Below are 24,500 nucleotides of genomic sequence, written 5' to 3' on the forward strand. Positions count from 1 at the left end.
TAAATAGGTTTTCCTGATGCGATTTCCACTGTTCGCTGTCCCCTTGGGATTGTGGCGCGTGTGAGGCAGGCGGGGCAGGTTTCCTAGGAGAGAGACAGTGCAGCACTGTGTCTGCTACCCCTCTGTGTCCCCAGGGCCATGTCACTGCTGTCTCACTCCTGGCACAGCACTGTGACATCCCTCCCTGGCATAACCTGCCTGCGGTGCTGGAAACCTCGTGAGGCTGGGAGAGTGTGGAGAGAATAAAAAGATGCATCTCTGAAAGGGTTATAGGGGTGTCACTGTGCCAAACCCACCAGGGCTGAGCAGGAGTTCAGCCCAGACCCCAGCCCAGATTCCTGCTGTGGGATGAAGATGTGTTGTGGGGGTGTTGAGAGGAAACTCTCCAGCAAACAATGTGGGTTCAAGAATGACAGAGGAGAAGCCATCCATGGGTCAGGCAGCCCTGGCCACTCCCAGAGCTGTTGGAATTTTTCATCCTTTCCCCTGTCCAGGGATGCTTGTTTGGGTTTTCTGGTGGGTCATTCCTAGCTGTCAGGACACTCAGGGGTTAATCTCAGCATTTCTCCACTGTTTCAGCAGAAGGACAGCAAGTCCTTGCTGTGTTTTGTTTTTAATCAGTTGGCCAGTTCAAGTAAAGCAATGTCAGAAAAAGCATCTTCCAGTGACAATATGATTAATTCCTTCTTATGGAAAAATAACAAAAAGAGTTGGGTATTTCCCCCGCCTTTTTTTTTTTTTTTTTTGCCATTACCTGGAGATGGTCTGACAGTAAAGAACCTATGATTAATTGCACCAAATGAATTATAATAGACACCATTTTTGGCACCATCTGTATTTCTTATGATTTTGCTGTTATCTCATTGGCTCCATGCAGAAAAATTATCTCCAAGACCACTGTAAGGAATGTTAACTCTCTTCCCTTATTACAGATTGATCTTTGATATCTGCTTTTCTTCAGGAGCTCTTTTATTCCCACAAGTGATACAAACCTTTTGCTGTTTTCCATATATTACACTTAAGTAGTTCAATACCTTTGGAAGCCCATATGGGAACATTTAATAAAGATTCAGTGATTGCTATATTTTGATGGTTATATGATATGAGAAATCATATATTGTTTAATAGCTGAATATATCAGTGCTGTTAATTTCAGATAAACCAATATTTTTTAATAATATAGAGAAATGATACCTTCTTTTTGTTGTTTATATCCACTAGAGTGTGAATATTTTCCCATCTGTGGTTTCCAGTTAAATGGATTTTCAGTCTCTCTGAAATTTCTGCCCAACTCTCAGCAATATTTGCTTAAGAGTAATCAGAGTATTACCCAAATCTCTGTTCAAAGCAACAGTGACCTTACCAGTGGTAAACAATAATTGGATTATTTTCAGAGCTGTAGTGAAGATTCACAGTAATAACAAGAGAAGAAATACCAAATGATAACACCACTTGTCTTCAGCACTGTAAGCCAGAGCACTTTCCATAGGATACTTTCAATATCTTAGCATATTATGGATACTGAGTGAGAAAGGCAGATCTGGGGAATAGATGCTGCCTTGCAGCTTGGGGTGATGCATGTGCGTATGGCAGGGGAGTTATTATATTATAAAATCCTTAAGGGTGCAAAAGACCTCTAAGATCACGAGTCAAACTCAGCATTAAACCTGATCCCCAACAACATCCATGTGCCTTTTTGCTGATTATTATTATTATTAGTAGGAGTAGGAGTAGTAGTAGTAGTATTGTTATTACTGAAGTACTTTTGTCAGGGTGTGGTAGTGTAGCCAGGGCAGTGCTCTCCTGCCTGCAAGGTGAGTTTCAGCAGGTGCTGCCTCACTCACAGGCACAGCCCAAACCATCCTCCCTTGGTGGCTGGGACACCTCCATGTCCCCGGTCCCTGCTCACACAGCCTGGCCCTGGGGTGCAGGAGCAGCATTCCCAAGCAAATGCCAGTGGGGTTTCCTAGAAGACAAATTGGAAACCATTTGGGAGAGCAAATCCATCCCCACCCAGTGTGGGGTGAGCCTGATTGCCTCCCTCTCTGCTTTTAATTGTAATGAATTATCTGGCTCAGCACAGCGGGGTGCTGAGACTCTTGGCTGAAACTTGTGTAATTCACGTACGTGTTTACATAAAAGCCAAGTAAATGTTAAGCTTCCTACAGATTCCAGTATACGTGAAGCCTTGTTTGTATTCAGTTTGGGAAACTGGGGAAGCAGAGCAGCCCATATGGCTGTGCACTGGAGCAGGGAATGTGTGTGTCTGTGCATACACATGCACAGGTCTCTCGTGGCTCTTCAGAGCAGGGTTCAGTGGTGGATGTGGTAGTAGTGGTTAATGGGTGGGCTCGATGATCTTAGAGGTCTTTTCCAACCTAAATGATTCCATGAATTGCACATGTTAAAATTAAAATGTTGACCTTTAATTTTCCCCTGGAGTGGGTTTTGTAGTGACTTGTCTGGTTACCCCACCAAAAAAAAGAATTCTGTATAATTTTGGTTTATTAAGAGAAGCTCAAGGATACAGGGAAGTTTTTGCCTCTTGATCACTAAAAAAGAGACCTGTGCCATTGAAGGTACCAGTGTCCTTTGATGTCCTCCCATGTGCCCATATTATTCTTCTAATTACTACAAACGAGCCTCTTGCAGCCCAGGCTGCTGTGTAATTCTAACCAAGTCTGCTCGCCAGATGGGATCTGTTCTGGGCAAGACCTTGGCAGTGTCTGTCCCCACACTGTGACAGGAAGCATGTCACACAAGCAGGATGAGATGTTGGTCCTGACCTGTGATGGCACCTGGTTGTGGAGCAGAGCCCCCTCAGCCTGGCTGTGCCCTGGTGGGCTGAGAGGTGACCCCTGGCTCTGACACTGCCCTGCAGAGCTCCAGCTCTCTTGGCTTCCCCTTGACCCGAGAGGAGCCAAAATTAGTGATGCTGTGCATCAGCCAAGCCCTTGTTACTGTCCTGATGGGGCCAGGTTTGCTTTGAAATAACCAAACCAGGCTGTTAGAGATTTGCATTAAGATAATTCCCTGGGCACAGTGCAGCCAGGAGATCTCTATACCTGGATGTAATTTATTTTTTGAAGGCATGTTTAGGTGCATAATGACCTCATTACCGTGCCAGTTGCAGCCCTGAGTGTTTAGGAGTATTTAATTGTTTTCATTCCCTGTGCACAGCCCTTTGAGTGGATAGGGTAAAAAAGGGAGGTTGCGTGATGGGAAATAATAAAGGATGCTGAGGCAGAAAGCAAAGTGCTTGTCTTGAAGCATCCCTGTAAGATTCCTTCCCTAAAGCATCCCAATATTCAGGGAACTTGCAGTGTTTTGGAGTCCTTTCCTCCAAAGAGGGGAGACAGCTCCTTCCATTCCCTTCTGAGGAGCCACATTTTTTTCCTCTCTTAGGTTTTTCTGCTGAGAAAAAAAATGTTTGAAAGGCAGCCTGAGCTCCCCTTCATCAAATGTCTGGAAGCTGGGGATTGAGGAGGGAGACTGAGAGTGTGCACACTGCCCCTTCCTGGCTGCTCCCCAGGGATTTCTGACGTGTCTGCTTGCCAAAACCTCGAGGTGTCTCTGCCTTTCCCCAGAGAACCCCCCAGCACAGAGAGTAGCCAGCTGCACCCTTCCCTCCTTCCCCCTCCCAACCTCATCTCTTGTCTCTGAAGTTACCACTCCTTATCATCTCTTAGGCAACAAATGGGACAAAATTCCCTGAGAGAAAGAAAAAAAAAAAAGGAAAAATCCTAACCTCCAACACCTCCTCACTGCTCCTGTGCAAGAAAAAATGTATAAAAGCAGGTAAAAGAGAGAGGAAAGGAAAGGGAAAAAATGTTTCTTTGGCAGTGGTTTTCTAAGGAGCCTTGATTATTCAGCAGCAGTGGAAAAAAATACAGAAGATGTAAATAATCTTCAGGATTATGCTAAAGCCAAGCTTCAGTCATTTTCCTGGAAAAAAAAATGCATGAGGTCTGTGCGTTTAATAACCATCAAGCAGAATTTCTCTAGGGATTCTTATATTTTCATTAAAAGGATCAGTTGTCTTGAAGAGAAATGGTAATTCTGGTATCTACAAATACCCTTTGGTTGGGAAGCATGTGGTTCAGGTTGGTGTGCTTCTGTGATTGGACTTTTTCTTCCCCTTTTCTTTTTGTGGTACTGGTGTACATTCACATCCATGGTTACACACTGAAGTGATCAAAAGCAAAGGGTTGGTTTATCATGAAATGGCAGACCAGGGCTGTACTTGGTGGTGCAGAATGTATCAAGATAAAAACACAACATGATTTTTAGCTTTCACTGTGTTTATGTTTGCTGCCAGAGGTACTCAAGTGATTTTTCAATGTGTATACATTACAGTCAGGTTTTCAAAAAAAAATTATAGTATCTGTTGAAATCTATACAGGATCTTACCCTGCTGGGCTTAATTTTAGACTATTGAGTTTATCGTTCAAGTAGAAAAAAATGGGTTTGTTGTGTGTATTTAATCAAGTGCGGCAAAAAAGTTTCACAGGCATCGTTCATCTTCACAAGCCAATTTTGATTTCTATTTTGTAGAAAAACTCTACCCCAGTAAAATGAACTCATTTATTGTGCAGATCTGATGGCACTGAGATTACAGCTGCTGGCAGGTATCGGCTGGTTTATGGGGACACTCCCCGTATGGATTTTTGCTTTTATGGGGTTTCAATGTTGAGAACTGTGTGTTTAATCACTGCAGAAACGCCGGGAGCCAAGGATTTAGGGATGCTTGGAAAAAAGGGAAAGTGCATGGTGTTCCCACTGCAGCTTCCAAAACACGAGATGTGCTGCAGATGCCTGTGTGGCTGCTGGGTTTAGGATGCTTATGCATCCTTAGGAGCTTTTCTCCTTCACATCCCTTTGCCCTCATGGGAAGCCCCAGCTATGGAAGAGGCTCTCATCCCTTTTGTGGTGAACCCAGGTGTGGTAAAGCAGTTGGCACGGGGCATGAAGGGGGTCTGTGGTCCTTCCCTGCTCAGCTCCTCTCCATTCCTCAGGCTCTGGCTGTTTCCATGGAGTGCAGTGCCCGAGGTGATGAGAGGAGGGTGAAGAGGGGAATTGTCCTTCATAACTCATGGCAAGGAAGCACTTGGGCCAGCAATGAGTGCATCTCTTCTGAGTGGGGCACAGCCAAGGTTACACTTCCCAGCAGACAAGGCTGCAGCTGAAGCTTCCTCTGAGGGGAATCCTATTCACTGCACTACAGAACATTTTAGTATTTAATAAAGATTTGAAGAAATGTCATGATTTGCCAGTTTGGTGGCACATGGTAGTGTAGAAGATACTTTGGCTGTGATACTGGTCACACATGCAAGCAACCAGTGAGGTGCCTGGCTGGCATAGCCTGAGCAACAGGCATCCTCATGTGGGCAAATTTTGGGCAGGCAGGCATGAAAATCCATGTCCCAGGAGTGGGGTTAGTAAAATTACTTGGCTTTGTATCAGATAGCCCTTTGTGTGTGGGAGATGCTCTGATTTATTAGTGCAAGGGCTTGTCAAGGTGGGGCAGTGGGGCTCACACTGCTCACAAACAAATCCCAGTCATCACTACTCAAACATCTGTCTGGGGTTTGTTTCCAGCAGCCCTTAACTCAAGAAGCAGTTTCTGTCCCTCCAGGTTAAGACATAGGCAGAGAACTGGCAGGGGGAGAAAGAAGTTATGTGTCCTGAGCTGCAGGAAGGGAGCATTGGTATTTTTCATAAATTTGAAGTGCTAAAACCATAATCTTCCCTGAACACCCTGGCTGTCTCATATATCTGTGGGCTGCTACAGCAATATATTCTTCAGGTCCAGATGTGCCAGGGGTGATGGTTTGTGAGCTATTGTGGCAATACAAAAAAAAACAAAAAAAAAACTCCAAAAAAACCCAAACCTAACAAACAAAACCAAACAAAAACAAAACCCTGGGAAGGGGGCAGGGAGGGCATGTGATGCCAAGTGGAACAGCTCTGTCTCACCAGTCTCAAAGAGAAATGATGGAACACTGAAGGAGACAGGCTCCATAGCACAGATTAATGTGCAGTGTTTGAAAGCAGCCAAGAACATTTTATACACACACAGCAGAGCTGGAAGGAGCTGGGTGGCTCATCTCTGCAGAAACCATTCCTTTCCCTAAGAGAGCATTTAAAAAAAATATATAAAGGAGAGTACAAAGGTCTCCAGGAGAGCTCAGCTGCTCAGGCAGTTTAATTGGCTGAAAGTAGAGCTTTACAGTTGGGATTAATATGAATATTTTTTAATAATGTGTGGTGACACATTGTCAGGAGTTCCAGGGTCAGGACTGCAAGGCTGCACAGTGGTTGCAATGAAAATTCTTGCCTTTTCCTTCTGGTTTTTATTACTACAGTAACTCCCAATAGTGTGTATTGAAAGGAAGATTTTGTTAAGTTGGTTTCTTCATTTATTCCTGTGCAACTAGTGAAAAAAAGTGGAAAGATGAGAGGAAGAAATGATGATAGTGATGCAGTGATGGCTGCATTGTGGGTTGTCTGGTGGATCCACACAGTTTTGACCTGCTCGTGGGGATGTGCAGTGCATCAGTATAAACCTAAGCAAAACGCACCAGAAAGCAAGTAAAAGTGATTTAGCAGTGCTTGAGGTGTCTCAGAAGGACCTGAGACCATTAGTGTTTTTACAAGCATTTTTCAGCCGGCCTTACTGCCTTTTATCTCTGTGGGTCTCCCCTGAGTGACTGCCAGCAGGGGTTGCCTGCAGGGAGGAGCTGGCTCTCCTGTCCCTGCTCCCAGGCAGCCGGGGGATGTCTCTGGCTGTTGTTGAGGGTTATTTTGCTGCTTCTGGTTTTTTCCCTTTTTTTCCATCTTTCTCTCACCTTCCCTTCCCTCCTGGTAATTTCAGAGCCCAGTAATTTCAGTTCTGGGAAGCCCGCCTCCTTGATCAGCATGTGTAATTGCCACCAGCCCTAATGGGATGCACTCAGAAGAACGTTTCTGTAATTTCCCTGCACTCCCACCTGCCCTTGCCCCTCTCCAGGAGTGATTGCCTCCACAGCTTTATAATCAACATCAAAACCACAGAAGAGAGGTTCCTGTGCCTGGAGCCACTGCAGAGCAGTGAGGCTGAAGCTTTCCCCACTCTCTCTAAAGCCTGTGCCTCTCTAAATTAGTGGCACAACAGCGAGCAGCGAGCACACAGCTGATAAAAGTCTCAGCCAGGCGTTTGTTCCTGTAATGACTGTCTTTTATGCATAGATAATTCTGATAGAGTTAGACTTCCCCAGCCCACTGTCATCAGGGTGGAGTGAGCTGACCTGTTAATCATAAGGGGAATTAATGGGAATTACAGCTGCTGGAGCCCCCCTCTCTGCAGAGCTTGGTTCAGGGGTAGCACTGGAGGGGAATTCAGAAATGAAGCAGTGTGTGTTGTCCTTAGAGCTGCAGATAAAGTGGCAGCAAGGCCATTCCCTGGGGAGAAGGGAGGTGTGGAGGAGATAAACTCCAGGAGCACAAACACCAGATTAACAGCCTAATTCTCAGGAGCATCAGCACACATGCATTTTCATTGCATCCACTTGGTAACTAACAAAGACTATTAATTCAGCGAAGAGAGAGACCAGAGCTGCCAGGATTTGCAACCTTTCTGGTGTCTGTATCCAAAGGACACCCAGGTGGGATGATCCTGCATTACCTCTCTTGATGGGACTTCTGTTGTGTAAGTTAATTTAGCACCATTGATGTGAAGTGAAATTCAAAGGGTTCCTGCTGATGTTTTACCCCATCTGAGGTCCTGACTATCTGCAAATATTAGCAAACAGCTACTACATAAACTCCACCAAGCATTTCCTCCAAGTTTTCTTTTTAGGATAACCTGCGTTTAAAATGTCATATATCCATGCAGCCTACAGAGATTAAAAAATGTTTATCTCATCCATGCAGAAGACTCATAAAGTCATTAAATATGCTTTATATTGGTGTTTCTCAAAGGAAGGGCTGATTATCTGGTCTCAAATATCCAGAATGTGGTCGTTGTGTGCCTGAGTGTGTGTACTCAAGAGCTCTCTGATGAGTAGTCAGACAGGCTGCTCAGACAGACCACACTTAGGAATTTGTGAAGAATAACACAGCAAGTTGCATTGAAATGCTGTTGTCATTGTGCATTCCAAATGCATGTGCCAGGGTGTGGAAGAGAGGACAGCAATTAGTCAGTCCTGTTAATAATGAGTGTGGTGCTGGGAATGGAAAAATGATGCTAGAATGAGTTGTTTCTTTTGTAACAGTAAAAGGAAGGTAAATGGCATTTGCTCAGTTCCATGAGTGCACTTCAGGAGTTTTTAAAGTCTGCTTATCAGTTTGGGTACTAATTAATAGGGAGGAGGGGCAGTTTTATGCAGAACTAGCAGCAGGTTTGTACTTTGGGAAGCATGATGAAGTAGTCCTCTTCCAGGGCAGCTGAAGAGAAATGCCCTGAATGAGGGTGGTGTCCTTGCCCAGCACAGACACTGATGGCACCATGGGCACCCCTATGCTGTGCCAGCCAAGGAGCAGTTTCTCTGTGTGGACACAGCCTTTACCTAAAGTTTTGCTGTGTGGGAGCCCATGAGGGTGTGAAAGCCCCCATACAGAATACATGCTCAGGAAAGGGTGAGCACCTTTCCAAAAGAATAAATTTTGGGATGTTCAGGATGTCATTCAAGGATTTAAGACCAGGGGAAAAAGTACATTACACTGATCTCTGATGGTGCTGTCTCTGGCTCAGCTGAGGCTGGCACCAGGTGGCACAAAGGTGGCTTTAACTGTGTGTTTGTTGTGGGGAAGCTCAGAAGGTCCCTGTCTGCTGTCCCATGTCTAGTGCTGAGGTGTTACTGCTCACCTACCACACAACCCAGGTTAAATGACACAGTGGGGAAAACTCAGACTTGCAGGGGAGGGTGGGGAGAATATATTTTGGGTAGTCTGTCAGTCAGCTTGACACTAATTGGTTGCAGTAAGTAATCGTTCTCCATGTAAATTAGGCTCCAATTTCCTCTGTAGTCTGTCTGTTTGCTGTGTGGGCTTCGGTCTCTAATTAGGCTCTCACGTGGCAAACCTGGTTTGTGAGCTGCTTTTGTTCCTGGAGAGCCAGGCTCAGCCCTCCCCGAGGCTGCCGGGGCTCTTCCAGCCCCGCACCCCAGTGGAATGTTTCTTAGATTAACACTGCCAAGTTCTAGGTTCTTCTTTTAATGTACATTTTGATTACTTCTATATTTAAAGCTTGCAATGGTGGTGGGGTTAGAATGCAAAGAGGCTTCTTGGGCTTGCAATGGGAATACCCCTCTGAAATGCTTCCTCTGTGTTCCTGGAAGCCCTGCTCTCTCCTCCATGAATAGACCTCATTGAATCCCCAGCCTGTGCTAGGGCTGGGGCAGCTTGCCCACATCTGGATTTGCTGCCTGTCTGCCGGGACACCTGGAGTGCAGACCACTGCTCCCCCCTCGCTTGGAGGAGCTGTGTGAGCACATTCAGAGGTCACCCAGATGCCAGCCCACGCTCTGGAGCTGCTCCAGGGTTGCACATCTGTAAGTGAGTGCAGCAATGTGCAGTTGCACGAGAGGCTTTTATCCCTGCCTGTTGGTTGTTTGCAAAAGAATGCAGGTTTCCAGGTCGCTGCCTGTAGCCCTGTGCTTTCTGAGAGCAGAAACACAGAACCAGTGCAGCCAGAGTGTCAATCAGGGTCAAGCATCTAGGTGTGTGTATCGCAGAGAAGATGTGTCTCTGCAATCAATGTCTGTACCAGGCTGAAAAATAGAAAGCAAACCATATGTTTTGGCCAGCCAGGCTGTTTGCCAGCAGCACTTTATGATTCAGTTACCTTTATGATTCAGTTGCCTTTGTGAAATTCACTATAACTTCAGGACCCATGTGCTGATGGTTTCTGCAAACCTTCTCTGTACGTGTTACAATCCTGCCCCAGATGTGACAGGAGCACTGGTAGGCTTTCTTACAAACAGTGCTTTTATTGGCATCCTGCTATTTACCATACTGAGTTTTGATCTGGTGATACAGGCTGAGCGTTGCCAGCTTTCTTCAATACTCTCACATGGCTGTTAGTAAGTAAATAAGGAACTTTTTTTGTCAGAAAGAGGTGAAATAAATTTGAGCGTGGGGATGGTTTTTTATTGCTTCTCTTGGTGTGATTTATACATTGGCAAGGTAACTTTGCTTTCATACCGCTAGTCAAAACTGGGAAGGATGTTGCCTCTGCAGAGAACTACATTTGGGTGAAGGGACAGGATTGGATCGGGGTTTAGGGTTTTCACCAATAAGCTCAAGCTGCGGTGGGCGTCGCTCCGGCAGCCGGGGCAGCTCTGCCCTTCCCAGATGACCGCAGCTGCTGGCAGGGCACAGGCGGCCCCGGCTCCGAGGATGCTCCAGGGTCTGTCCTGCCGCTCCTTGCCTCTGTCCTCACCCCTTCCGTGGGGCTCTTCCAGCCTGTGAATGAACGCCTGCTTAGCCGGGGTAAGTAATCGTGCCACGTTTACAGCGTCTGAAAGTATGAGAGGCTTGAATACTCTGCAAATGTTTGCGTTAGGAGATGGTTTTCTCTTTCAGCTCTGGTTCTGCCTGCCTTTGTGAGCATCGGTTCCCTTTGCAGGCAGAGCCCAGGGGCTGTCGGGGCCAGGCACTGGAGCAGGGCTGTGCTCTGTCCTCTGCTAATATTTGGCTGAGTACCCGGACACAGTAAAACTTTTCCTTGATGCAGACATGACTTGTGTCGCCAGTCCCTGAGCTGCTCCTGCGTTTTCGCTCTCTTTAAAACCCATGAAGAGTAAAACCCCGCGGGAGGCTGCAGCTTATCTTCAGCTCTGAGTTTCCAGACCTGCTGTGTGTCTTCTCAGCTGTTGCAAGGATATGTGCGGAATGACAGAATGCGGATTTTGGGTCTTTGGCAGCTGTGTTTAATGCAGGATAAAGGGGTTTTTTAACTTTGGGATGTTGGATTTCTTATGCCTTTGTTAATATGAATTCAGGAGAAAAACTCCAATTTTCTTTCAGGCAAAACAAAAGCTTCTTTTGAAGGAAACAAAGTGTTTCAAGTACTTAATCAACTTGCCGAATTCAGTTGCTTTAGGATAATTTAGGAATTAAACAGAAGGAGGCTGTGTTAGTAACAAACTGCGGTTTTGGTTGGAAACAAGGATTCATTCCTGCTGGAGAAGACAGAGGAAGCCGCAGCCTGTGGGCAGAGCTCCTGGGTCTGTTTGCTAGGCAGGGGGGTGGGGGTTTAACAGCATCCTCTATTTGCCTTTGTTTAGGCAGTGCAAATTATTTGTGTACTTTAGGATTCCTTCCCTCCTTCAGCAGATGTTTTGTCTGTGCAACTGGTGGAATAATTAGTGAGAGATGTGGCACTGGTGTGCAAACACCCCTTGGGGGTGGGTAGAGAAATCCCAGAGTCCATCCTGGGAGCAGCTGGCTGAGGAGTACAGTCAGCACAAGATGCCAGAAGCAAAATTCATATGACCCAACGTATTTGAATTTATTTCTGCAGAGGGTTTGTTCTCCCCACTGCCAAAACCAGGCGGGGGCTGCTTCTTAGGGCAGAAGACCCTGCTGCTGCTGCTTATTGCAAATTTCTCTCAACATGTGAATCATTCACTTGGGATTTTTATGGTGGTGGCTGGGGATGATTAAATGTTCAGACTGTAGGAAATTACCAGGAGGTTTGAGTGTTTTCCTTAGTGGCTTTGGCCCCCGTAGAGGGGTGATATGGGAAGCTCTCCCTGTGTGGATCAGGCTTACTGTGGATTTTGAAATCTCAGGTTGAGTGAGCATGTTTTAGCTCAGCTGCCATTTAAGTAATGGCAGCAACATGCTGCTTCCTCTAATGATCTTGATTTAAGTTATCGGTTATTTCCTTAATTAGCTACTTCATCTACTTACACCTTAAATTACTCCATTTGCTCACCCAGAGAAGGGGGAAAAGTTCTTTTTTTTTTCCTCTTTTGAAGGATGGCAGTGGAAATGTGCCGGCATGTGCGGTTCCGACTCCAGGAGATGCTGGTGCTTCTTGTGGGCTGACTCTCCTGGCAGCATGAATTTGAAATGAGATGTAGATGTGCATTTATTTCTGGCATCTGTGTCATGCAGACAAACAAAATGAGTTGAAGTGGTCCTTTGAAAGCCCTGTTTGTGTGTATTAGCTGGCCTGAGGCTGGGGTTGTGTTTCAGGATCAGTTTTGAAGGGGATAAAGCACCTTTTAATCACCCGTAGTCTTTACATTTCCCATGCATTAGCACATGGCACTGTGTTGGCTGCCCACTGTCTCCACACAGCACTTCAAAAGCAGCCTCTCCAGCTGGCACCAGCTCCTCACCAGTATTCCCCACACGCCATCCTCTGCTGAGCTTTTTCCTGCATCTCAAAGAGACTCAAATGGAGTCTCTTTCTCTTTGGAGACTCCTTGTGATACGTGTGGCAGCAGCCTGTGCTTCAGTCTATTTGTTCCTGCTTTAGTACTGTTTATTACTTTAATGATATTCCCTTCGTTAGCCTTAGCTTCACACTCTCCCTGCTGCAGAACTCGCTGAAACACGTATTGCGTAATGAGCCTGCTTCCATATTTAAATCAGAGGGACAAGAGCTGGGACTCTCCCAGCTAAAATGGATCTAAATGCTTGCCCTTCGGTTACATTGAAGCATCTGTGCCAAAAAATTATGTATTTGGGAGGAATTACCAAAAGTTCTGATGTACACAAGCTTTAGCCCTTTGATTCTTCTACATTTTTAGCCTTTTGGCGTGAATTTGGGCTGTACGACTTTCCTCTGTCAGAGGAAACGTTTCCCATGGCCTGTGTGAAAGGCAGAGCAAAACCACAGGGAGCAGCACAGACGTGTCTCCAGCACCAGCACTCACCCCAGCTGGGACCTGCCTGGATGGCAGTGCTGGAAATCCCACGTGTCACGTTTGGCAGCGCACACAAACCCCCAGCCCCAGTGCTGCCAACTGGGCTGACTCTGGGCTCTCAGTGTTGCTCTTGTGGTCTTGGGTATCCCAGGGGAATTGCAGCTTTTGGGTTGGTTTGTGAAAAAGCTGAGGGTTGGTGGGAAGGACTCAAATACAGTAATTCCAGTGGTCCAGAAAACAATATCCTTGTATTTCTATGTCGTGATTCCTAAACGATTGTCATGATGTTGTGCAAGCAGGCGTGGTGGATCTTGTGGTCAGCTGTGCTCTGGACAGCATGGTCACTGCTATAGCAATGCCTCTGGGTGATCCATGTTCCCTTACATGTCTGTCCTGGGTTGCTTGTGTAACCTTGAACAAATCATGGACACCCTCCAAGCTGCAGATGGGGGAGAACAGCAGAGTTCCTGTTGCAACTGTTCAGGAGTTGGTGTCAGAGCAGAGCCAGCCCCAGAGTGGTACCCAGGGATCCATGTATCCACAGGATACCTGCAGTGGACCTCCAAGGACCTCCAAATGCAATGGAAAAAGACAGTAAAGCCAAATAAGCTAGACTCAAGAAGAAAATATATTGCAGGCTTGTCCCCTCTGCTTTTCTTCTCTGCTGATCCTGGGAGGAGGTAGCTGAGAGGAAATATTTGCTCTTAACAGGGTTCGATTTCTCTTTGCATTCCTTGGAAATCTGTGTTTGGATTTTGCCCTGTTGGTGTTGGTTTATGCAATGATGTTTCCAGCAGTTCAATTGTGTGGTTATAGTTTCAACTCTTGGTATTTCATGCAAAGACAAAAAAGAAAGAAAGATGGTACTGAGTAATGAGGTGGCTATTTAATCACAGCAGGACTCGCAGGAAAATGTGCATTAAGTATTTATGGGACAGTATTCATTAACATTTTCACTCTGTTGGCACTGGGCAGTTCAAGAAAGCTGCTGAGAGAATTGGAGTCTGTGTTGCACAGCCACAGACCTGGAAGGGCTGCAGCAGAGGGAAGGCATGAACGCTGCCTTTGTTTCCAGATGTGTCCCTCGTAGCTGGCAGTGCATTTGGAGCTGCAGCAGTGAGCAGGATTTTGGTAGTTTCACTTACCCTTCTCAAAATGCTTGTGGTGAATATTTTAGGTCGGATTTTTCTGGCTGTCGTGTCTTATGAGAGTGCAAGTGGCTGACACTGAACCCCTGGATTGCAGGCAGGCAATTAGAGAGATAAGCCTAAGTGACTTCATGTGTCTCCTTTTTAGATTGCTCTGAGTTGATGTAAAGGGCTGGGATTAGCAGAGATTGAGTTCTCAGAGTGCTGGAAACCAGCTGTGGCCAGGGCCTCATCCAACACGAGCTGTAGGTACCGAGTTACAGAGTGAGTTTTCTGTGGGCATGAAATGATGCCAGGAAGATTAGAACTGATGATAAAATGCTATTAATGCTTGCTTCATTAACAGCATAGAAGGTATCAAATTACTCTGGTGCTATAAATCAAAAGTGCTTCTTATATTTGTTAAGTGAAGCTATTTAAATGGTTGAAATACTTTCACTTGCTGGCCATTGCATCCTGAGATACAGGATCCCAGCAAAGTGTATGAGATTTCCCACAGTGTTAATGGAAGTATGAAGCAGTAGCAGCCTGAGGGTTTAAATTTCCCTTTGAGATGACACAGGGTCTTGTGTTAGATTTTAGGATGCATTGTTCTGGACCAGTACTGTGAGCCCAAGACTGGCCTCAGGCTCATGTCAAAAGCTGCAGTGGTTGCACAGGTCTGCCAGATTTGGGTCTAGGGGCTGAAGGTCCATGATGCTGGCCCTGTCCAGCCACAGCAAGTGACATGCCCAGATCAGGCTATGCCCACAGGCACCTCCTCTGGTGGAGAAAAAGTTCCTTTTAGGATTTCTGTCATCAAGAGACAGCTTTGTCCGACTTTTTAACAAGTGTAAAAGGGACCTACAGAGAGAGAATTACCTCCTTGACCTGAATGCCTGTTGGATAAAATAAATGTTAATCTTGACTAATTAGCAGATGGATTCAATGTGGATGTCTCTGTGATCCATTTATGTACTTGAAACCCCCATTGATTTCCACTGGAACCATTCAGCAGAGCAGCAAGTGAAAGGTCTGGCTGTAGCGGTGCCCTTGGCTTCCTGATCCCTTTCCCCTGTCCTTTGTATGAGAAAGGAGATCCTGGTGGCAGTCAGGACAGTGGTGTGGTGTGTGCCAGGTGTGCAGCACACAGAGCTCTCACTGGGCCTCAGCCTCTGCTTTGTCCTGTTTTTCACTCTGCATGAAGTGATGCCTTGTGGCACCCTACGTAGATAGCTTTGATTAATTTGCCTCTGACTTTTCACTGCCTACTGGCCATTCAGGGAACATTCAGCAAACCTCTTGGTTGCAGTTGCTGCTGAACTCTCCCACCCAGCCTTGGCTTCTTCCTTTCATGAGGGGTTAAATTTACTCAGTAAAAATATTTTCTGCTCTCTGAGCTTGTCCTTATTTGTTCTTCATACTCTCATTTTCTTAAGAACTGCAGGAAACAGTCCCTTTCTTGAAGAGCTTAGAGCTCATACCTCCAAACATATTCACAGTAGATACTTTAGTGAGTGTCTTAACACTCACTAAAAATCATTGGGAACTGAATCCTTAACTACTGCCAAAATATGCAGATACCCTGAGGATCTGACTGCTTCCCCTGACCACCTCCATTAGACCAAGGGATAGCAGAGAGGAAGTGAGAAGAGCATTCCCTCCTGGAGCTTGAGCACCAGAAATTACTCAGAATTAGTCTGGGTCTAAGCCACAGCATATTTTTGCAATTTAGGTCCTGTAGCTTGTCACAACAGCAGATTTGCAACTCTTGTGCTGACTGTGGATGTTGATCCAGCCCCTAAAACTGGTGGAAGTTTTTTCTGTGCTATATGCTCACTGCCAACTTTGTTGTGCTTCAAGAGAATTTACCTTAAAGATGTGTCAGGGAAGGACATCAGACAAATACCCATCAGTGGAGGATGGTCGTATATATCCACTGAAAATTGTATTTGTCATGTTTTGCCATTTTGTGTAGAATAGCTTATCTCTGGGGCTTCAGGCACTTCAGAAAGTTGAGTATGGCAGGTTTGCTTCAACATGGAGGAAACAATATTTTGGTCAAAGTCAGAGGCAAAATCATAGTTGACATCAAAACTAAACCTAATTTCATGTCCCTTCTGTCAGCACACGGTGCTGCTCACTCAGGTGGAGGTGGAGAGGCTGGAAAAGCACGGACGTGCTCTGCTCTGTGTCTTGTGTGGAATGCAAACTATCAAAGTCAGAACTCTTTTCACAGCAGAGACATTCAGAGTGCAGCAAGTGTCAAAATCCTCGGCCATGGTTGGTGCTGGTGCGTGCAGCAGAGCTCAGGGAGGGCAGGGCAGCTGTTGGGCAGCAATTACTGCTTATTACACTAATTACAATCGTCTCGCTGCTATCTGAGCTCCCCTTCTCCTCCCCCGTCTGTCGGGCTGGCCATCCATGGTTGCTCATCCCTTTGAGATAGGTTTGAAGTGCTCATTGCCCCAGAGAGCCTGATGGTGCTCCCCCTCTGCTCCTCCGTACTGACGCCAGGGAATGGTCTCAGTTTGTACAGAGAAGGGCTTTGGGGGTTGAGCTGTTTGCCTTGAATTAAGGCCATGGAAAGGGGAGGTGTTGCCCTTACTCTGCAATTCCACATTTCTGAAACTCACAGCTGGGTGAGCCACCCTGGTCTGGAGCATGCCAGCTTGCTTGAGATGGAGGGAAGAGAACTTTCTTCCTACTTTTTTTCTTTTTGCCCTGTACCAGTGCAACCAGCTACCTACAGGTCAGAGCAGTCCCCTCCAGTCAGGGCATGCTACAGGAAGGTTCCCAGCTTTAACCCATCCAGGCTTTTCCAGAAATGGCTTCAACCCTCTGCTGCAGGAGCCTGGCTAACCCTGCCTTCAGTCAGCTGCTGAGCTGACCCCAAACTGCTGTTGTTTTGTTGCAAGGAGACACTGTAAGTTAAACACTCAGCAGAAAGAAAGCCCCACTCCTTGGATGCCCACCTGTTTTTTATTTCCCTGGGGAGGGGTTATGCCTTGTCACAAGGTGCTGGCTTTGCAGAACAGCCCAAAGAAGCTCAGCTTCCAAAGAAGCTGCATGAGCTACAAAACAATGGGACTCACTAAGTGTCCAGCAGCAATGGCTGCTTCTAAAAGGCTGGTGTACTTAGTCTGCTCGTGTTTAGCAAACATCTTTGCTTTGCCCTCTGAAGATAATGCTGCATGTTTGACAGAGCTTGGTAGGAGAAAAAAGAGGAAGAAATGGCCTGTAGTTTGATCATGTTTAATGAGCAGTGGCTGGTGGGAGCCATAGCATTCAATAATGCTGGTGTCCCCTGTTAATTGCCAGCAATTGGGTTTCTCCATCCCTCCTGGTGCTTGAGCTGTGGGCAGGATGCCCCCATGGGCTCACATAAACCCCACAGCTGAGGCTCAGGCTCCTGGAAGGCCAGCAGCAGCCTGGCAGGGTAATGTGGTCTCTCTGCAAGCCATGTCTCAGTGTGGCTGTGATGGAAACAACAGCATCTTACAGGGTGGCTTTGAGCCTTCCTAGGACTGTTCCCAGGTGTGTGGGTCTGGTCTGGCACAGTGAGAAGGGATGCTCTAAAGACACTGCCTGCACTAGGCCCATCCAGGGGACACTGTGGGACTCTGTGGAGGAGGGAGCCAGGGTAGGAATCAGTGGCCACGTTTCTGGCCAGCCTGTCCTGATACAGCCTTAATCCCTCCCTGCAGGTGCTGATCCCCCTGTTCCCAGAGCAGACTATGGAGTTGCATTTCCCTACAGATGATGATAAGATAAAAGCCTGGCCGTGTTGTACAAGAAGAGAAGAAGGTTCAGGGGATGACAGGCTGCTGCAGGAGGAAGGGATGCAGGTTTCCAGCTGCTGCTGAGGCTGCCTTTGATGAGGGCTGTGATTGATGCTGTGTTTGGAGCAGGCAGTGACGCGCTGACCTTTCCCTGACGGGCTGAGCAGCTCTAATGATCTTGATGGAGCTGGCGATTTGTGTATTGGGTTTGATGTACAAGGCTTGACACGGCATGGAGAGATGGGACTGGAGTATGACTGACAGCCCATTCCCATTAAGGATGGAGAGGCACAGTGTTCTCTAGTGATTCCTTTCAGTGAGAATGCTTTGACAAATTATATTGTAGCAGGGAAGTTTTGCTGTTAAATACCATCCTTTTAATAGCTTCAAAGCAGTTAAAAACAGATGAGAATGAAGTAACTTGCAGGCCAGAAGGCTTATCACTTAAAAGGCTGTCCAAATTGCACACTTAATTAATATTTAGTGAATTATTTTTACTCTGACTTTAATGTTGAGTCCTGAGGCAGATAAAACAATGCAGTGGCTTGCATCTGGGATTCTCTTTTTCTGTAATTCAGCTGTATAAAATTTCAAACCCTGGACTTCTTGCAGGCAACATTAAAGCCTTTTAATTTCCATGAGTTGAGCTGTGTATAAATCACACCCTGGTTGGCACATCTCATGGGTGCTTGTGGCAAGAGTAATGAATTTCATGGTTTGTTGTGAGCTACTAAAACCAACAGAAACACAGAAAGCCTGTTGTAATCTCAGCATATCATTCAAGGAAGCAATTTATTCCTAAGTATGAACAAATGTCAAGCCACGATAACAAGTTGTTATTACTAATTAAAACAAAGGGAAGAATAGCAAACATCTCCTGTCATGTGTGTGCACTTGCCAGGCTGTCTGGAGGATACTGGAGCTCTATCCAGCTTCAGCCAGTGGGACAGCCAGGCTGGGAACCTTGCCATTGCCTAAGACAGGATGACCCTCTGTGCATTCCAGGAAGGGCACTGGGCCATGATCCTACGAGGGCTGGGGCTGAGAAACCACCCAAGCTTAAATAGAGATGCCACTTTTCAGAATTTTATTGTTTTCTGTGTTTTGGAGGGTTATTTTAAAATCAAGGTTGGCTTGATTGTAGAAGTCTTGTGGAATTTGGGGTGTACTGAAACAGCACGTGCTAGTCCATCTGCTGGCACTAGCTGGTTTTATATCATCCAGGGCCACTTCATGTTCTCAGCTGTGAAATAAAAACCCATTTGGGCACATTTCTTCCCACTGCTCTGTTGGGAGTTGAGGAGCCAGGTGCATTCCTGACCGTGTCTGATCTCCCTGTGCTTGCAGATACACTGGGAAATTTAAGACTTGAAGACATTGCAAGCCCCTTCTTGTTCATGACCCAGCATGCATGATTCCCTCTCTGACATCATATGAGAAAATTGGCTGGATCCAAAAATGTGCTGAATTTGCCCCCACCCTGTGCATTTAACAGAGTCTGGGTGCAAGCAGCAAAGAGGTCATTTCTCGTAGTTGGCTCTGTGTCTCCTGGGTGGGAGTAAAGCATGACCATCTCAGACCTGTGCTGGTGTCAGGACAGAGGTTTGTGCAGCCCTGCAGGACCTGACGGGGAGCAGGGGCTCATGTGGTGCCAGCCAAAGTGAGGGAAGCACTGAAATCCTGCTGGCAGCCAGGGAAGATGTGCACAGTGTGGTTTAAGGAGGTAAAAACCAGGCTTGTGTCACTTGGGCTGGCTCAAGGCTGGCCTCTGAGCACGGAGATGGTCAATTCCCCTGATCCTGAGGAATGCACAGCTTTGGTGGTGGGGCCAGGCTGTGCATGACTAGTGCAGAGGAGAGCTCAGTGACTTAAGGCAAGAAATCCTCAGTACATAACCACTGACCCGAAACACCCTGTTAGACAGGTTTGAAGCCAAAAAATAAAATAAAAATCATCTGATGTGACAGCGACCCTGACAGTGTCAGGCAGTGAGAAGGGCGGCAGCGAGGGAGTCCTGAGCTGCTGCCAAGGCTCATGTCAGTGCAGGCTTGCAGGGTGAGTTGGTTATCCTGAAAATACATCTTCTGTTTTGTGTAAATGGAAAATTAATTTGTTGCTGATCAAAGGTTTAGATCTTTGGACAACATACCACCAGATAAGCTGAAGATTTATGCATTTCTTTTGTAATGTATTTTCAGTGACACTTTATTGTTTGTGGAAAGGCCCCAAGAAAAAGATATGATTACAAAAATAGCTGTGTTGAGTTTATTTAGCTTAAATTACGATAGACTGCTTTAATGAGGCTTTTGTAGACATCATTAAAGGACACAATTAAAGTCTTGAGATGAGAAGCCTATCAGGCTAGCAAAGGGGAGAAAACCACGGGTGCATCTGGATTGTTCACATTCAGTTACAAATTTGATTTCAACATATAAAAGTAAAAAACATATTAGTGCCGAGTGGAAGCTGGAGGCTATGAAAGCCTTATTGTGTTAAGCTCTCTAAAGCTTCTTACATTAAGGTGATTAAAAAAAAAAAAGAGAGAGAGGAAGAGATAGTGATTGATGAAACCCTGTTGTTGGTGTGCTCTGTGTGTCACCCTGGGGTGTGCAGTGCTGGGGTAGGGACGGTCAGGGGGTGAGGATCCTTTTGGGGTGCCCTGCCAAGGGGGGGATTATTGGGGTACCAGGCAGTGATGCTCAGTGCAATGCTCAAATGCAGGGCAACAACAACACTGTGCTGATCATCCCTGCATTTGTGTGGTTCAGTGCTGCCAGAGGACATGGGCAGCATAGTGTAAGCTCATGGCCACACCTCACTGTCCAGCTCTGGCTGTGCACCACAGGGTACCAGCCAGGGCCAGGCCTGTCTCTCTGGGTGAGTGGGTAGGAAACACAGAAAATTGCCTCCAGAATCAGCTGCAGTGTGTATGGGCTGTACCTCCTCTTCTCCATCAGCTACTGCTGGGCTCCGTGGTGTTTTAAAAACTGAATTCCTCCTTGCAGACTGACAGCACAGATCCTTACCGGTGGCTATGCCAAAATGAGTGGAAGGCAGCAGTGGTGACAGCCGGAGGACTGGCTCTGTTGTGGTTGGTCTCAGGCAGCAGCCACAGGAAGGTACAAATGGCAACCCTGAGGAGAAGTGGAGGAGGCCAAGTTTGGGGATTAATGATCTGTGTCTGATGCTGGTCTCTCTGTCTGTCCCATTTTTATTTGAGATAAGGCATCCCTGCTTCTAGCATTGAGAGCTGTGAGGAAGCGTTTGCTGCCTTGCTCAAAAAGAATAAAGAAAAAACAAAGCTCATCTGCGTTTGAAGTCCTGACCTGTATTTCATGACTCAGATTCTCCAAGGAGCTTTCCCCATACCTTGGGCACATGCTTGTGTGTCTCCTGAAGAGCCAGGTGTTTGGCTGGGCAGAGTGGGGCTGTACCCTGCCACATAGGGTCATTTCCCTTCCCTGTCGCTGACAGCTTTTGCAGTCATCTTGCTTTTCCCATCCAGTGTTTGCAAAGCTGTGCTCTCTCCAGCCTGTTGTTCAGGTGCTTGTCACTGCCTTGTGCCCAGGGACCACGCTGGGCTCATCCTGTGCTGGCACTGGGCTGGGAGCACTGCCTCTGCCAGTGGGGATTGCTCTGCAAATTACAGGCTGAGTGTGGGAACAGTGCAGGAAAAAACCACTGTAGTGTCCAATTCTGCATTTCTGTGGTCAGAAGGAGCGATGGGAAAGTAATCTATTACCGTGCCTGTGGCTGTGAGCCAGGATGGGCTCGGTGGTGCTGGGGACCTGCAACCCCCCTGGTCCAGGACAGGCTAGTGGGGTGTGACATAGAAGGGACAGTCTCCGTCCCTGTGGGCAGCATTTTGGGGTGGCAGAGTCTGAAGACTTTTGTAGCAGTGCTGTGCAGTGCCCTGCTATGCTGCAGCAGAGGATGTTCACTAAATAATTCAGAAAGGCCACTTGATCTGACATTCATCAGGTTAGTAGCCCAGTGACCTTGGGGACACCAATCTGCTGTTGCTGTGTGTGGCTCTGCTGTGCAGCCCATTGTCATCAGGAGAGTCAACATTGTCATGTGGAACTCTATTGATTGACAGACAATCAATACATCAAGGTGATAAAACACAGCATTTATGAAACATGGGCTCTGTAATGATTTGTTAAATTAGCCATGGGTCTGAGTTTGTGCAAATGGCAGAAAGTTTAGAGTTGACTGGGCTTGGCTCTTTGTCATTAAAGCTAGCAACAAAGGGAAGAAAGATGGTGCTACATTTACAGGCAGAGCTGTCTGTCTCACATCTCTGCATTGAAGCAGGGGCTTCCTGCTCTTGATCTTTCTTTATTTTAGTAGCTTTTTACTTCTGGTCTTTGCTTCATTGCTGGCAGTTGTCAGCATCTATCCTTGTAATGGTGCAAGTCCTTCACCTAACCTTTGATAATGTGCCCCACCAGCTCAGTATTCTCCTTTCTGCCTAATGAAACACCCATTTCACCTGCATAATGTGCAGAATCCGTCAAGAAATCTTGTGTGCCTTCTGGAGTTATTCCAGCACATGACCTTTTCACAAGCCTCACAGTGGGTAACGGTAATATGGAGCAATTGCCAGCAAACCGGCAGCTTTCAAAGCAGGAAGGCTCATTTCCATTTCCCTGAGACAGTTGTGTGTCCAAACGTTACACAGCTTCTGATCTGATTTCCTGTCTCAGAAGAGGCTGTTCGTTGGATTTTGTGGATATTTAGATTTGCAAGTTTCGGAACAAGAGGTCTGTCAGGAGGGATGACAATCAGAGACGCTGTTTGGAGACACAAAGCTCTTCTGCTCACAGCTAGCCCTGCAGCTCAAGTGTTACAGACATTGGTCTTTTACTGATCTTTTACTTCAATTTGTGATTCTCACACCCATTTTATCTTTGTGGATGAACTTAGACAGAAAGGTTTTCAGTTCCTGGTATGATCCCTTTGTGCAGATGATCAGTTGACCAAGAAAGCCAAGCAGAACTTGCCTTTAGGGTGGTTGGTTGTGTGGGGATGACACTGCCACATGCCCTGGGGTGGGATCACGTCAGGCTGGTGCAGGGTGATTGAAGCTGCTGTAGATGGTGGCACAGAGGGTGTTGTACAAGAAGTGTGGGGTTGGACACTCATGCCTTGCCAACCTTTCCCCTGAGGGTGAGGCCGGCTGATGGGGACCCTTGGAGCACAGATAGAGACTTTGCTCCAAAGTGTTTGCAGCTAAAAGGCCTTTCCTCCTGGGAAGTTAATGCTGATAAATTCAGACATTTTTTACTCATTTTGGGTGAAAATGAGTGTCCACAGGACGTGTCCTGTGGAGCAGGATGTGTTCCTTGTGCTGTTTGTAGCCCTGAGTCACTGCTGCGTGCTTTGAGGGATATGTTTCCAAGGAACACACGTAATTTCTGCTCTACAGCATTTCTGCTCAATATTATCATTTTATAAGCAGGCTTCTTTGTTTGCTTCTGCCCAATTCAGTTTTGTCTCATTCCCTTTGTGTTGTAATTAACATGTTCTGAGTGTAAGAGGAAAAGTAAATCATCTTGGGGCCATGGCACATTAATCACAGAGAGACAAGATTGACAGCCTGCCTGCAGCGATGATTCAGGCTGGAGGGGGCAAAATGGGCCAGTTTATGGAGCTGAAGGATCAGGGAAGATTTTTCCTACAAGTTCTATTGCTCTTTGTAGTTGGAGGAGTTGAAGGAGACCATCCTCAGCACTTCAGCCATCTCTAGCAGAAGCTCCTGCTCTGTGAAAGGAAGGTCTGATCTGGCTGGATGCTCTAAGAGTCAGTGCTCAACTCTTGAACTTGCTGCTCAAACTTAATATAAATGAAAAAAAAAAGAGAGAGTTCAGATCACTGCACATTCTTGGTTTGTCCCATTTGGCTCAGTAACTTGGGGAGGCTCTTAGAGCTGGGCTGGTTTGTCCCAGCTGCAGATCTCATCCTTGAGATTTTGAGTGTAATTCCATGTAATTAAACCTAATTTATGAGCCTTAATAATAACAATTTAAGGCATTTGAGGCTGCAGAAAGACTCACAGCTGTAGTTTCTGCATCCTTCTGTGTTCTGTAAACATAGCTAATATTGCCAAAATCAAGGGCTATGAAATCTGGAGTCAGGCATCAGAAGTCAGGAGCATGCAAAAGAATGTTAAGGAAACTTCCCACTCTGACCATTCACGAGACTCTCTGGCAGTCCCACTCCCAAGGCCAGAGACTTTGACTTCTGGGACTGAAGTCCCTTCATGGCAGCAGCTCCAGTGAGCCTAGAGCCCCTCTTGGCTTCCCCACTCACAGCCAGACCAGGTTTCCTCACTGGTTCAGCCCCAGGTTTCCCATAGCAGTCTCAGGTGTCCTGTTCCATAAAGCCATTTATTCCCAGAGCAGCAACACAAACGTAGCCCAAGTTGGTGCCTCTGAGAACCCACCAAGAAAGGAACTCGTGGGCTTTTATCCTCTCCCAGTCTAGCCTTTCCCCCCAGTGACTTTCCTGTCCATCCACCTCACTAGCATCAGTGGTCTTCAACTCCTTCGTTATCCAAAAGGTCGGCAATTCCCAGTTCTGCAATGTCTCTCAGTGTTCATTTACCTGGCTGGCATCCCCCATCTTCATGTCCTTTGTTATCCCAAAGGTTGGCAGTTCATGGTCTCTTGTCTCGGGGTCCCACCCAGAGGTTAAAGAGCATTTCAATCTCCATCTCAATCTGCAGT

The 24,500-nt window shown here is 46.5% G+C and overlaps 1 protein-coding gene across 3 annotated transcripts in view; it reads left to right on the forward strand.

Annotated features, from left to right (window-relative positions):
- Positions 1-24,500, forward strand: part of PRICKLE2 (prickle planar cell polarity protein 2) — a 102,698-nt gene that overhangs the window by 34,634 nt on the left and 43,564 nt on the right. Inside the window, exon 1 of one of the 3 annotated variants that reach the window (XM_064723769.1) lies at positions 10,364-10,470. The exons of the other annotated variants lie outside the window; for them this stretch is intronic. The gene's annotated coding sequence lies outside the window, so the exon portion shown is untranslated. Of the gene's footprint in view, positions 1-10,363; positions 10,471-24,500 lie in introns of those variants that run through there. 3 annotated transcript variants of the gene reach the window in all.

This window comes from Zonotrichia leucophrys, chromosome 12 (assembly GCF_028769735.1).
Source record: "Zonotrichia leucophrys gambelii isolate GWCS_2022_RI chromosome 12, RI_Zleu_2.0, whole genome shotgun sequence".
NCBI classification, from domain to species: Eukaryota; Metazoa; Chordata; class Aves; order Passeriformes; family Passerellidae; genus Zonotrichia; species Zonotrichia leucophrys.